Here is a 15,106-nt window from a genome sequence, read left to right as displayed (position 1 = left end):
CTGTTCTATGTGTCCCCACCAAGAATATTTCAGATTTGAGGTTGTTCACACTTGTTACTTGTCAATGACTACAGTAGTCAATACTACTACTTAGCATCGTAAATTCAGGGTTCAGAGGGAACTTTAAACAGGGGATGTTTGCAGAAATTCAGGGGAAGCTATAGCTTGAGTATATGCTTTTCTGGCCCTTTTAGGTACATGATAATGGGTACAAAGCTTTCTCCTCTTCAAGAGATCTCATTTCCCAATTCATACATCTCAAACTGTTGTTGAAAACTGTAAAACCATTTGTGTTGTCTTAATTGCCCAATAGTGTTTTGCTTACACTGTCTACATTTACACAGACATGAGGCAAAGGCACGTAGGAAAAGAATGAATTTTTATCTAAATCAGCTTTGGCAAAGCTCTCTAAGAATTTTCTGACGATTGCATTATATGGACAAACAGATATAGCAAGTTGTGGAGGTAGGGAGCTGCCCTTACCTGGAATTAGCTTATTTTCCCACAGGCAATCCATAAGGTTATCCAAAGCAGTAAAATTGTAGTGAAGTTTCCCATTCATCACTCTGAAGAATATAGGTAATAAAACGTACAAATGTAAATATTACAGCAAAGTTGGCACTTGGTTGCAGATAATGGGTCAGATGGCTGCCTTCTTTTGGCTCTCAAAATTTACATGTAACTACGGTTCTTGGAATGGTACACAAACTTCCTTCCTCTAAAGTAACAGGTGTTCACCATAAGCAAGTCATGTTTCTTGTCCAATCCATGCCCTTCTCATATTCCAGCAGCAGCAACAGAAGCAATACAATGAACTTGCTTGCTGGATTTCGAGTTTTTAACAGATTTATTAAGATTTCTAACTCTTTGCTGAAGTGAAATTTACCTAGACTTTCTTTTGCTAAGCTGTTTTTTCAGTTTCCATTTGCTTACCTATTGCTAGGCCAGCCGGTTTCCACCTTGTCCCATATACAGTCTTTCTTAATGTTCTCTTAATTTGCAACATATAGTATAGCTTTCTTAGTAGTGCTTCTTACGGGTTTAAGTCCAGCTGAGAAATAAATTTGTATCTTTCAAAAAATGCTGAATTTATGCACACAACATCTGTAATTTTTACTTCATTGTTAGCATTTGCTTACTATTTCTCCTGTACTCTCAGGATGCAATCCTTTTGCACAGCTTTGAATACATGTGTTCAAAAACTTAGCAGCAGCAGCACCACGATGCATCCTTTGATGCAAGTGAATCTTGCAGGAGCACAGGTAGTAAAATTTAGGCACGCACCTGCATGGGAACACTGGAGTTCTTTAACCCAGGGGATGAAAACTGGTATTTTCAATTTATCGATGATAGATTTGAAGATATGCTTTAAATTCCTGAAAGGCTTTTCTTGACTGGTATCCAGTGAAAACAAATATAATGTAATATGTGGGTCAGTGTATGATTTCCCATAACTTCTGAACTTGTGGCCTGATTTAATTGAAATCTGACAGGGAAGGATTAGCTTTGCCAGTATGAAATGCCAAATACTGTCAACTTCTGTTGACAATATTCTGGTAGTGTGACTTACTGCCACTGTCTCAAGCCATAGCTGTGGCCCGGTGCCCAAATTCTGACCTCAGTATGCCCTGAGCAAAAGGCTTTGTAAGCACCCTGGAGATAAGTCTAGACCTGGTCATATAGGAGGGCTGACCAGGGTCTTGCTAGCACCTCTCAGAGCTGATTTCTCCAGCCTTGCCAGAGCACCACACCTAATTTCTCTGGTACAGCGCAGCCTGAGCTCTGCCTCTGCTGTCTTGCCTACTCTTTACTAGGCACCTGGCCTCTGCTTGCGTGGAAAGCTATAAAAGTGAACTGCAGGTGCAATGTCCTAAATATGATGGAAGGGGGAGAGACAATCACTGTAACTGCTCAGTGCTAGCAAGGCATGCTGGGCACACAGGATAAGAAGTGAGAATGGGGCAGTCAGATCTCTTAAATCAATGCTGTACTCTGTGTTGAGATTCACAAATTGTTTCTTTCTGTGCTGTCCCATGTGTTTCTGAGCCTCTTAGATTGAGGCTCTTCCTCTATGCTTTCTTGCCAAGGGAAGGTTTCAGTGAAGAACCTGTAACAGCATTCCCGAAATTCCCAGAGAATTAAGAAGGGCTGACAGTATTGCCTAGTGAATAAAGAAGAGAACTGCAACCTGAAGAGGAAAAAGTGCCATCAGCATCCCAGACTACGAACTAGAAGAGGAAAATAAGACAGGCAAAACAAATGTAACATAAGCCATATCCACTGTACCAGCTCCACCTCTGATGTAACCAAGCACACAACCTTAGTCCCAGCATGGTCACACTCTTTTACCAAAGACCTGAAGCTGGCTTTTCTCTTTTAAAATACGTCCTATCACATGACAGAAATTGTCATGTCTGCAGCCACTGATGGGCTTGCAGTTCCTGCCAGAGTCAAATGGTACAGCTGTCAAAGAAGCAAATAGCAGAAAGATATTTATTTACTTTAGTATCCATAAGAGCATTTTAGAAGTTACTGTTGAACTAAACAATGGCCATTCGGAACTAGGGTGGTTTTTTTTGGCTTAGACAGAGGTTAAAAAAAAAGTCTGATGGTCTTATTCCAAAGTTCAAAGACAAATACTTTGTTGCAAAAGGTAGCTCTGCTTCCTCAGATCCATTAACTATTTCCAGTTGTACCTTGTGTTCTATTGAAATATTTGCTTACACGCGTGCTTACAGTCAGTGAGCATAAGAATGATTAACTCTACTGTCTTGTAAAAACTTAATAAAGCCATTTAGTTAATAGCAAAGGAACTAGTGTCTTCCCGACTCCAGTCTGTCTACACAGTACTGTGTGAAAACATATGGATAAACAAAGCCTTCTATCTAATGCACGTACACTTCAGATCCCAGCACATCTACATTTTTTCTCCTGTATCAATTAAGTAAAACATTTGAAACAGAATGCTATTACTAGCATTACTATGACTTCAGTGACAGTACATGAGATCCTGTGTTACATGTGTAGGTGTAGAGCCTGTTCTTAGGTCCTTTGGCAGATCTGTCACTTTAGGAGAATCTTTTCTTGCTTGCAAATGGATTAGGCAGTACGGTCCTATTAATAAAAATTATTATACTGACAGGATTGCTGCTTTCTCAGATCTTGATCTTATCCTTACCTATACTACTTTTCTGATGTGAAATTGGTGCTTTTTTTAATAACCTATACAGGATCACTAGAATTTGGATTGAGTGGTTGCATGCCATGTGGTGTCTGGAGGCCATGCTGCCTGCCACGTGTGAGGAACAGCAGGAACCTCACAAGCTAGTATTACTTACAAACATTCTACATGGGGAAGACTGGCTCAACTGTCAGGCTGTTACCAGGAGTGCCATAAACATAATTTTAGGACACTGAAGACCAGATCAAAACTATTACAGGCATGTGACAAGGTAAATCTCTGACCCAGGATAAATTCACTTGACATTGTCAAAGTTGTTCAAAACAGCTTTCTACATCTGATCTAGGGCCTGCTGGTGCAGCATCGCCTACCTATGATTGGGTCTTCTGTAGCAAGCTCAGACTTTTAGTCTTCCACCTCTTTTTTTTTTTTTTTCATCCCCTGCTCCTCTTCTTATCTTTCTGCCCTTAAGTCATGGTTTCTAAACACCACTGTCTTCACTTATGAACATGCAGAAGGCTATGTCCTTGTCATTTCATTTGAGTGCTTGCCAGACTGGGATTGTTCGTTGTTTGCAGGTGGGTATTTCTTATGTGGCATGGCTAGCACTGTCTTGTCAATGCCTGACTTTCAAATGTTCCTCAGACAAGCTTTTTCTGGAAGACTTGCCAGATAAACTACACTAAAGCACGGTTACTGGCATCCTGGCACCAATGCCCTTATAAGACCCAGGCCTGAGGCTGCTATACTCCAGAGACTGCTGCCTGCTGGTGAGGTGTCTTTCCAGACTTTGTTGTAGTCTCAGTTCCAGACTCATTTGTATGTGTTCCCTCTTGAGAGCACCAATGGTGCTGTGAACATGAAGAGCAGTGATGAGTACGGAAGGGAGTCTGTTGGCTGTCACAAAATCTTGCTGTTCTCTTCCTTGGAAAGGGTTGCATTGTGGGCCATCCTTTGCTGAGTCAAAAGTTACAGGCCTCTGTTAACAGCTTTCCACTGCCTCCCTTTACTGGAGTGAAGCTTTTCCAGTATGGAGGGAAATTCTTTTCAGGTGCACAGGAAGCTACTGGATAGCTTGCCGAAGTGTTGTAAGATGTTGTGCTTCTTATCCATGCCGTTTTCAGCCTACTCCCATTCACAAACTTAATCTCTTGGGAGGGCAGGGGTAAGCTAGCTCTGCCTGTCAACACCCTCCATCACAGTCAGATCTGCTCCAGTTAGCACAGCTGTGGATACTGCTCTTTAGTCTACAGCTACAGCTTCCCTCCTGTGCTCAGCATCTGCTGCTTCCCTTCTGCCCTGGGTTGATCCTGTCCAGGGATATAGTTGCACGCCCTGGAAAGCAAGTGCACATACAGACATTGGACCAAATATCTTATCTACAGAGAAGAGAGCAAGGAAAACACAGGCAGGGAGTGTTTCCATTCCGGGTAATCTTCAGTCTAGTATTGAATCTCTGATAACTCTTCAAGCTAACCTTATCAAACTTCATTGTAATGTACTGAACAAAATTTGCTGGGATACAAAGCCTTGTAGCTGACCCCTGTCAGTAGGTCACAGCCTGTTTAGAAACTCAAAGGTAACATGTAGGGTAACCATCATCAGAGGTATTCTATTGAGACCTTTGTCTGGCCTAGGATTGACATAATTGGGAAATATCTATGTGCTGCAGTAGTGCCTTTCTCATCCTGACATTCTCACACAGCTGGTGTGGCCTCCCTTTGCTTTTCTGGTGGACACAGTTACCACATCCATCCAAAGCTAACATAATCTATCTTGCTTTCACCAACGTCTGAGAACAGCCTCTCTTCTGGTAGACTGGCCATAGTGGCTGGCTACCACCAATCCTAAGGCAGCAGAGCCTGCTTACATACTCACTGGGAACTTCCACTGGGAAAGACTGCTAGCCTAGCGGCAAAAGCAGCCAAGAAATAGGGGCATAAAATTGGCAGGTGTTAGCAGAGGAAAGGTGCAAATGACACCTTAACAGGAACCAAAATTTTTTAGCAGAGTATTGGCTTACCTCAGACTTGAAAGGTGTACTCTGTGAGGAAGCCACCTAAAAAAGACCCTGCTCCATGGGAGGTTTTCTGTGTTACAGTCTTAGAGAGAAGTGAAAGTGAAGTCTAAGATACTACCCTACTATGGTGTCTGCTGAGATAACGATCATATTACATACCACTATCTCTTTGATAGACATGCTTAGCTGTGTGCCAGACCATCTTTGTCTGCCCTTGTAAGCTGGTTTCTGCAAACATACGCTCCCTTGGCCATGGTGTCAGGATGTGGATTGATGGTAACACAGTCACTGTTGTTCTGATGCGTGTAAATATGCATAAATAAATTCCCCCTCTCAAGAGTAAACAGTTGTTGCAGTACGTGACTACTATCAGGGGCATCCTTAGATACAGTGTCCCAAGGAATTGCTTACCGCCTTTCTAGAGTCTGTGATGCCATTTTAGGGATCATAAAACTCCAGAACAGACACAAATGCTCATCTAACCTGGAGAGGAGCTCAGTGTCCAAAGCCTAGATGTTCACTGGAAAGATGTAAGAATAAATACCCATACACTGTGCCAGTTCAAACTCTTGCTGCTAGCAGGTCCTCCAGAAGGAACTGTCTTCAGAAGTAACTCTCTTACTTCTTTAGCCAGGAGAGCAAGCTGTTGAAGTGACAGTGAAGCACGTAAGCTGAAGCATCTTCAAGATGAAGGTCAAAAGCTCTGGATAGGAAATGTCAGCAAGTTTATCTTTTCCCAGAGGGCAACTTGTTGCCCTTCAAGTCCCTCCTACAACACAAAAAAAATCCCGCCTCCTTGTTTTTTACTTACTTTTGCAGCTATGAGGAATGAAATGAAGCCAGTTTAAAGTTCAGGCTGTTACAAAGACCTTGTTTGCTCCAAAACCACCTATTGTCTTCATAAGCTTCTTGTTCTGCTGAGTACTTTAAAAACCTCTGGACCTTAGAAGTAGGTCCTAAGGGACTGTGAACACTATGGAAATGATACCTCAGAGTATATGAAGGGCCGAATAGCCCTCCTTAGTAATCACCTTTCCAGAGTCTGCCTTCTCAGCAGTTACTGCTCCAGGTTTCCTCAATGTCAACCAAAAAAAACCCTGCTAGACTCGTTTAAGCACAGGATCATTAATGAATAACTATGAAATCAGCAGGCTCCAGGGTTATTAATAAACAATACTTCCCCCTTCTGAATCCAATGGAAGCTGATAATACAGTACTTACTCACATCAGAGCTACTTCTACCATGTTCTTGCTCCACTCGCTCTAGTTTCCTAAGATCATTACAGGTATCATAAATCATCTCCCTCTTATGAAATCCCCATATCCCGAAATAACCACAATCACTTGACCTTTTGCAGATTCATGAACACTGATTATTCCTCCCTGGCAGTCCCCAGATAAACCATAGCCTGTGCTTTTCATGCATGCTTTGCAGACCAGAAACCTCATTCAGAGGCCTTTTCAAAGTTGCAAGACTACTGCACCCGCACTAAAGAACTAGCATATTTTATCACTTCCAGGTTTATTTATTAGGATTAATACTTCTCTGCATTTACTTCTCAGCTATATAATTTGTGTAAGCAGGGACTGAAAATCTGTTTGCTTTAGCATTATGGCATAGCTTCTGCACAGAGAACACTTCAGTCCATGCTGGGCCTATACTATGCGTAATCCACTCACCCTATAGCATGAATGAGTCAGCCCAGCAATAAAGGGAGGATGCATTACAAAACCACACAGCCAGGCAGCATCCAGCCCTTGCTGACGTCACAGCTTGTCATAGTTAATCCATCCACATAACCAATCACCATGATACATGTGCAAAAAGAAGGATGGTAAGAATCTCTGTGGTTTAGGAACAAACTGGCTTCAAAAATGCAAAATATAACATCTGTTATTTATTGGAAATCACTGTCTCTTCTACAAGCCAGCCAGGAGGCTCTGCATTCAGCTGAATATTTTTATTTTTTTTAAATGTATAAAACCAGAATTGACTTTGATTTATACAGCATCTTAATTAGCATCTTTCCTCTTTGAAATCCGCTTCATTTGACCTTTATCTTGCAAAGCAACTCACAAAATCCTTGTGATCTGGCAAAAACTGACATGCAGAGAAGTGCAAGCAAACAATGAATGCTTTCAAGCTGATGCTAATCACGGCCTATGATTTTCCGTTTCTTATTCAGCCTGCTTTTGTGAGCACATTCTCAGTCCTTCTTTCAGCAATGAGCATGCTGTGTGTGGGGGGAAGAGAGAGAAAGGCAGACAAAGCATCAACAGCTTCCTGTGCCGAGGTGAGTTAGCTTGCTAGGAAAATATTGTTAGACTGTTGTGTCTCTTCCCCTTCCACTTCCCCGCTTTAAGACAAATTCAAGCTGTAAAAAAGGAAACAGTTTATGAAAGCATAGCAATTTAGGCAAAGGCATAAGGTATTTTAGTATCTGGCCTCTCCAGACATGCGAACATATTCAATCAGACCATCTAGGCATGGATAATTTAGACTGTTGTGAAATCTTGTGGTGATCCCTTGCTGAGCTCTCTTGTGTCTACATTCATTTATGAAGGGAAGTAATCAAATAGTGATAAGGCAAATCCAGTAGCAGGAAATGCTTTTTGTCTGATTCTGTACTACAAATTTAAAGGCTCACTCAGTGACTGAAAGGTAAGTTCAGTCAGCACATGTGAGATGAGGTGCTAGAGGACACCCTTCTTTCTGATTGAGTTCGATGTATGGAAGTGATTGCCTCCTGCATAATACATGGCTACAAGTAAAATGTTCATTGTGGTTTTATGCTGTCCTTGATGATGGAACTCCAAATAATGTCATCTATAAGCAAAAGATTTGGAAAGAGGGGATAGGGAGACTAAATCCATAATGAAGATTAAAGGGCGACTTTTCAGATGCACAAGGAAGAGAAATGCTGACCAAGTACTAAAACTAGCTTGCTTCAAGCGCATAACTCCTTTTAGCACTACCTAGGAAAGCTGTCACTGAACTTTTCTTTCCAAGCAGCAGGGGAACTGTTCTCTGTATGCATCCAGGATTCTACTTCAAGCATCCAACCTAATACTGCACCTTCAGTAATGAGTCTCCATGGTACATATTTGACTTACCGGTTTCATTTCACAGTACTGTTATTGTCACTCCTTCATTTTCACATCTTTATTTTCTGTTTATGCTCCTTCTATTCTTTTGCCTGTTAGCTGTATGTGGAAATATAGTCCAAAAGTATGTGAATCCAACTATAGCACAGGACATAGCTTGCTTACTGTTGTGTAATATCACAACAAGGAGTTGGAATGATTGCCCTCCCTGCTGCCAAATATGCAAAAAGAACCAAATTCAACAATGCTTTACTTATTCTGCTCTGTACATCTTGCAAGCACTGAGGTTGCTCATAGATTATATTATGAATCAGGGTTGCTGTAACTGGACCTGAAATTTTGCATTAATGCACAGTGGGCTACTTTTATGAGGTTTTTAACTTTTTCCATCTTATGGTTCTGAAAACTTGTTTCCACTTGGTGACATCTGTATTGAGAAGTACATACTGGGACAACTAACAAATAGTCTAAGAAAAACATGGAGCTAAATACTGAAGATGTGAAGATTTGCAGCTAGACTTCTCAGCTGATGTACTTTTCTAATGTCTAAAGTACAGATAGCACATGGTATCTGAAAAGTCCAGCTGCTCCTGGATCTATTCACATGGCAGATGTACTTTCAGGTGTGTCTTTCTATACCAATCCTTGCCAGCCCGCAAGCAACTGTATGTCTAACTTGAAGATATCACTTATTAGCAAAATGAAAAATAGAACAGGTGTTCACTAAATGATACAGAGTTCACTTCCTAATTTACTGTTCGATAACTTATGACAGTGAAAAGGCACAATGAATATGTCATCCACTGTCTTGCTCTTAATCTTGCAGAATTTTTGTGACGTGGTTTCTGAATACTTCACAACTGACAAATGAGCACTATAACCCAATCTGGAAAGAGCAGCTCTTCAAATGGCATCCCGGTGTCTGCTCTTGGCTCTTGAATGTAGAATATAGCAAAATCTCTTACAATTAAGGAGGTAAAACTAACCAATTGCATTTATAGACAGTTTTCAATGAGATACAAACCTATACATCTCTCCAAACTAAGAGCTGATAATCCTATTCTGAACCTGGTTTTGGCATTAGAATTTAGGCTAGTGATGTATTATCAAATATGGCAGTGATAGCTCTTCCGCTCCGTGGACTTCATGTTCATGTATAACCCTTTTTCTTCTTTCTTTCCCCATCACAAACAAGTTCCACTAATATGAAAAATACATCCCTTTTCAGTATAAAAGTGTATTATATTCTATGCTTATGAAACATGAAAATTTACCTCACAATGCAATAAGAAATTCTCTGTTTTCTTTGCACACAGAAATTGATTTTGAATATTGAGTTAAGTTTACACATGAATGCAAGGAATGGGTAAAGAAGCTTCAATATTCCTGAGAAACTATCTTTGCTACAGTAAATTTGCCACTAAAATTTACAAATATCAGCAGTAACTTCATCCTAAACCAATCAGTAAGCAGGCTTTGGTTCCACAGTTCTGGCTGTTTAGGGATGTTTTGTTTTGTTTGCAGTTTTGTTTGAGGCACACAAGCTCAGACATTTTACACTCTATGGCAGCTGAAGGTGTGTAAAGTCTCCATAGACATAAGGTTTATTAGCCAAGCTCCCTCCATGATGCATTTTAATAAAAATCCTTTTTCAAAGGACACAAAGCCATTAATAACCATGGACAGCTCAACACTGTGTAAGGACAGTTCCACACACTGCCTATTCTCATGCCAATTAACACAGAATCACAGAATGGCTAGGGTTGGAAGGGACCTCTGGAGATCATCTAGTCCAACCCCCCTGCCACAGCAGGGTCACCTACAGCAGGTTGCACAGGACGATGTCCAGGCATGTTTTGAATGTCTCCAGTGTGGGAGACTCCACAACTTCTATGGGCAGCTTGTGCCAGTGCTCTGCCACCCTCAAAGTAAAGAAGTTCCTCCTCATGTTCAGGCGGAACTTCCTATGTTCAAGTTTGTGCCCATTACCTCTTCTCCTATCACTGGGCACCACTGAAAAAAGACTGTTCCCATCTACCTGGCACCCTCCCTTTAAGTATTTATAAGCATTGACAAGATCCCCCCCCCCCCTCAGTCTTCTTTTCTCTAGACTAAGAAGACCCAAGTCCCTCAGCCTTTCCTCGTAAGAAGGATGCTCCAATCCCCTTCGTAGCCCTTTGCTGGACCCTCTCCAGCAGTTCCCTGTCCTTCCTGAATTGGAGAGCCCAGAACTGGACACAATACTGCAGATGCAGCCTCACCAGGGCAGAGTAGAGGGGAAGGATGACCCCCCTCGACCTGCTGGTCACACTCTTCTTGATGCACCCCAGGATGCCATTGGCCTTCTTGGCCATTAGAGTATTTTTTTTGTCTAACTGAAATAAGTACACAACCCCCCCAAAACTGTTAAAGCTAAGTTGGGACTGCACTTCTATCTGATCTCCACGTAGTGCAACTGGCTTTATTAAAAAAGAATAGCAGGGATGAGTAAGAAGGCAGAGATTACCAGCCCCTGTAATGTAATGGTTTTAAGCTTATCTTCTACCTGTTATTAAACTTTACAGGACAAAGATTTTTTCCAGTGCTACTATTTATTTTTGTTATCTCACTGTAAACACCATTGGAGTAATATCATTGGACAGACCCAAACTATATCACGACACAGTTTCTAATCTGATCTTGTAGAAGGCTGTGCTTCTGACGAAAAGTGCTACCGTGTGCTGATAAGAAATCTGTTGTGGAACTACTGCAGCTACTCGGTGCCTTTGGTTAAGTGCTAGTCCATTAACTCTATGTTTTTAGTGGGAAACAGAAGGACAGATGCATAGTAAAGGATGGTCTTACTCAGTTTTGAATACATGCATTTGCACTGAACTTTGCAGACCTCAGAGCTTCTGCTACAGTAGGGACTACAGAAGATTATTTTTTTTTAAAAAAGGTAATCAATAACATGTCTCTCCTCTCCCATATACACATCATTTTCAGGTGCACTGGACACTTGCCACAGCTAGAGAAGGAATGTTTTAGGCAGAGCAGATACGGGCTTTTAAAAGAGTGGATGCTTATTTTTAGTGCTCCCATCTTTCCTATTAAGTAGCAATAAAATGTGTTCTTTTTAGGCACATCACCTGGTCGCTATGGTATAAAGGTAAATTTTAGACTAACTGAGGCTTGAGAACATCTTAAATAATGCAAACATTATGCTTAAGTGTTTTTTATAATTCACTGAATTAATGAACTTCAGACACTTGCACGGAGGGAAGAAAAAGGCTATTATATTTGCACTATGTACTTTTGAAGACTTCATGTTAGTGACTGTAGCTCAGTAAACAAATACTTTTAACCTTCCTTGTATGGCTAATTTAACATTATTTTTTTAAGTATATAACTAGGTTACCAGATATTAATTGTATTTAGTAATGCCATCAACTGTTCTGAAATCTGAAATCCACAAGTAAGTGTGTCAACAAAGCAAAATATATTTTATCTTGTTACAGCATTTATTTCATAAATACCCTCAGGTACATTTCGCTTTTAACCTTTTGCTGTTCTTAATCCAGTTAATATTAGGCATCTGTTCAAAAGGATAAATAGTAAGTCACACAAAGGAAAATCATCTGTAAACTCTCAATTGTTGGTCAATGGTCATTTTTTTTTTTTACGTGGTTTCTATTCTTAAACATAGTGTTTCACTGTAGCATGTCTTTTGGTTATTTTCACCAATTACCATTGTTTCTTAAATACACAATTAAGCATTTTACATGGAAAGGTACTCCTTTTAGAACTTAGTCCTGCTTTGTTAGTGTCAGTGGAACTCAACCAGGACGCCAGGAGCTGCCCACTCAGAAATTATTGTTGGACTGAAGCCTTGATGAATGGCTTCATGCTATGGGTTATGAACTAGCATCCCCATAATCAAAGCACTGATGTCAGTACTTCTCTATGTTAAGTAATGATTGTTCATCATAGAATGCAGTTTCTTCAAAACAGATTATTTTCACAACTCCTAGAGACAGAATAACAGACTGCTTCATTTTGACATTTGTTTCCCCATGTGGAATTGTCCTGTCCATAGATATTTGGCCTCACTTGAATGATGCTATGCCTAAATAGTGTTCACGTATGCCAAAATTATAATTTGAAATTTCTCTCTTCTAAAATCTCAGAAAGTGATATTTTCAGGCTAGCTTGAGGCAAGTCCCTAGCTTGAGGGACCTGGACAGGCTTGAGAGGTGGGCTCGTGCAAACCTCATGAGGTTCAACCAGGCCAAATACAAGGTCCTGCACCTGGGCTGGGGCAATCCCAAGCAGAAATACAGGCTCGGCAGAAAATGGATTGAGAGCAGCCCCGAAGAGGAGGACTTGGGGATTTTGGTGGATGAGAAGCTCAACATGAGCGGGCAATGTGTGCTTGCAGCCCAGAAAGCCAACCGCATCCTGGGCTGCATCAAAAGAAGCATGCCCAGCAGGTCGAGGGAGGTGATTCTTCCCCTCTACTACACTCTGGTGAGACCCCACCTGGAGTACTGAATCCAGGTTTGGAGTCTTCAGCACAAGAAGGACGTGGACCTGTTGGAGCAGGTCCAGAGGAGGGTCACAAAGATGATTAGAGGGCTGGAGCACCTCTCCTATGAGGAAAGGCTGAGAGAGTTGGGGTTGTTCAGCCTAGAGAAAAGAAGGCTCCAGAGGGACCTTATAGGGGCCTTCCAGTATCTGAATGGGGCCTACAAGAAAGCTGGAGAGGGACTTTTTACAAGGGCATGTAGTGAGAGGACAAGGGGGAATGGCTTTAAACTGGAAGAGGGTAGATTTAAATTAGATATTAGGAATAAATTCTTCACTAGGAGGGTGGTGAGGCACTGGAACAGGTTGCCCAGAGAAGTTGTAGATGCACCATCCCTGGAGCTGTTTAAGGCCAGGCTGGATGGGGCTTTGAGCAACCTGACCTAGTGGGAGGTGTCCCTGCCTATGGCAGTGGGGTTGGAACTAGATGATCTTTAAGGTCCCTTCCACTCCAAACCATTCTATAATTCTATGATTCCATGAAAAGGAAGTTACAACCAGCTCCACATGGCAGGGGTCAAGTGATAACCTGAGCATCCTGTAGTACTCTTCAGAGCCTGATATTGGGAAAAGTGCTGTTGGAAGGAAATGCATAGAGGTCTCTTTCAAAAAAATATTAAGTGGGGCAAAACCCAATTATGCTGTGAACTCCAGGATTGCAAACACTAGAAGTTGCAGAGTTTCCAAATATTAGAAACATGTTGTAAAGGAGAACAGAGTAGGCAAGGTTACTTTGGTTCTGAAGCAGATGGCACGCACATTTTAAGAGATCGTTAGAGAAGATGACTCTCGGTTCTAAGAATTAGGTAGTAAAATCAATGAAAGGACAAATTTGAGAGACTGAGTTTAAGTTACTTTATATTCACGAAAGAAATACCACAGGCCTGAAAAGAAATTAACAGAAGTAATAAAGCCATTTTCTATTTTGTGGTGCACAAGAACAAAGAGACACACTATCTTACTGCCACCAGTGTGCAAAATTCATTATGCAGATTAAATGCCTTACTGCCTCCCTTTAATTCTAAGAGCTACCTTGGGAATGGCAAAGGGACAGGAATGCTTGACAAGTCTTTCTACAGGAAAGGGGCAAGAAAGCGGATTTTACTAAGACTCAAATGACCCTCTTTAGCTTTTGGGATTAGAATGTCACAACTAATGTCACCAAGTTTGAGTTCTTGGTAACAGCCAGCAGTTTCAAGAATCCATGACTAGTTTAGCATGACAGAGGGGAGATATGCTTCCCTTTCTGTCCCACCCTCATGTCGGGTTTTGACTTTTCATTTCCAAAATTTTCATGTTGTTTTTTTTTTTATTTTTAAAGAGCAGCAAACAACTTTTTGCACTGGGATAAACGATGATGCTGGAACCTGGCCCTCTGTAGACATGCTTGTGTACTGCACCCCCCTGCAAGCACTCCTGTTGGCGGGGAAGGAGGAACCATCTTTGTCTATCCAGCAACACAGCCTTTTTCAGGCCTCACACCTCCCATCTCAGATTCTTACTGCATGCATGTTCATGTCCTTCCTTCATTGAGAAACACACACAAATGAATGCAGTTTCCGTGAGTCCTGGCCTTGTGCCCAATCTGTTAATCTACACTGCTTGGTAACCATAAAACGTTACCTATCACCTTTGTTGAGAGGAGGAGATGGATGATTATTTTTCGTTTGGATAGGTCTGCACCTATCCAAAGAGCTAAGGTAACAGAGAGGGAACTTGGTCATTTATATACCTCAGAAAGTCAGTCTTCGTCCTGCTGACCTGCCTACATTTCACAGTCTTTGGTTTACACAGAAGCCACAGAGATCTTGTGATCTGAATATGCTGACGTGTAGGAATGGAACTCTGACCTCCAGCAGTCCCATCCTATGCACTGAGCAGAACAGTACTTATTCCAGCCTGCGAAACAGCCAAATCTCAGGCAAGACTGTAGTTCTATTCTTACACCCTGAATATGTAAAATCAAAAGCTAAAGGTATATGAGGATGTGTAAACTAGATCAAATCTCAGATGAGAAGCAGCTTCAAAGGTCAGAGACATGCTAGACTGAACTCAGCATAATTTTTGGATCACCGTTAGTTAATTAATAATCTTACGCATTATTTAAACTCAAATCCTCAGCAAGTGCTGCATATATATCCAAGTTTTCAGAGCAGCACAAGTGACAACACACTACCAGGCAGCAAGCTCAAGATTCCATTCTTCCTTAGAAAAATGTTAGCTAATAATTATCCTTT

The sequence above is a fragment of the Vanellus vanellus genome, assembly GCF_965231255.1.
Source record: "Vanellus vanellus genome assembly, chromosome: Z".
Classification (NCBI taxonomy): Eukaryota; Metazoa; Chordata; class Aves; order Charadriiformes; family Charadriidae; genus Vanellus; species Vanellus vanellus.
Note: the sequence above shows the minus strand (reverse complement) of the source record.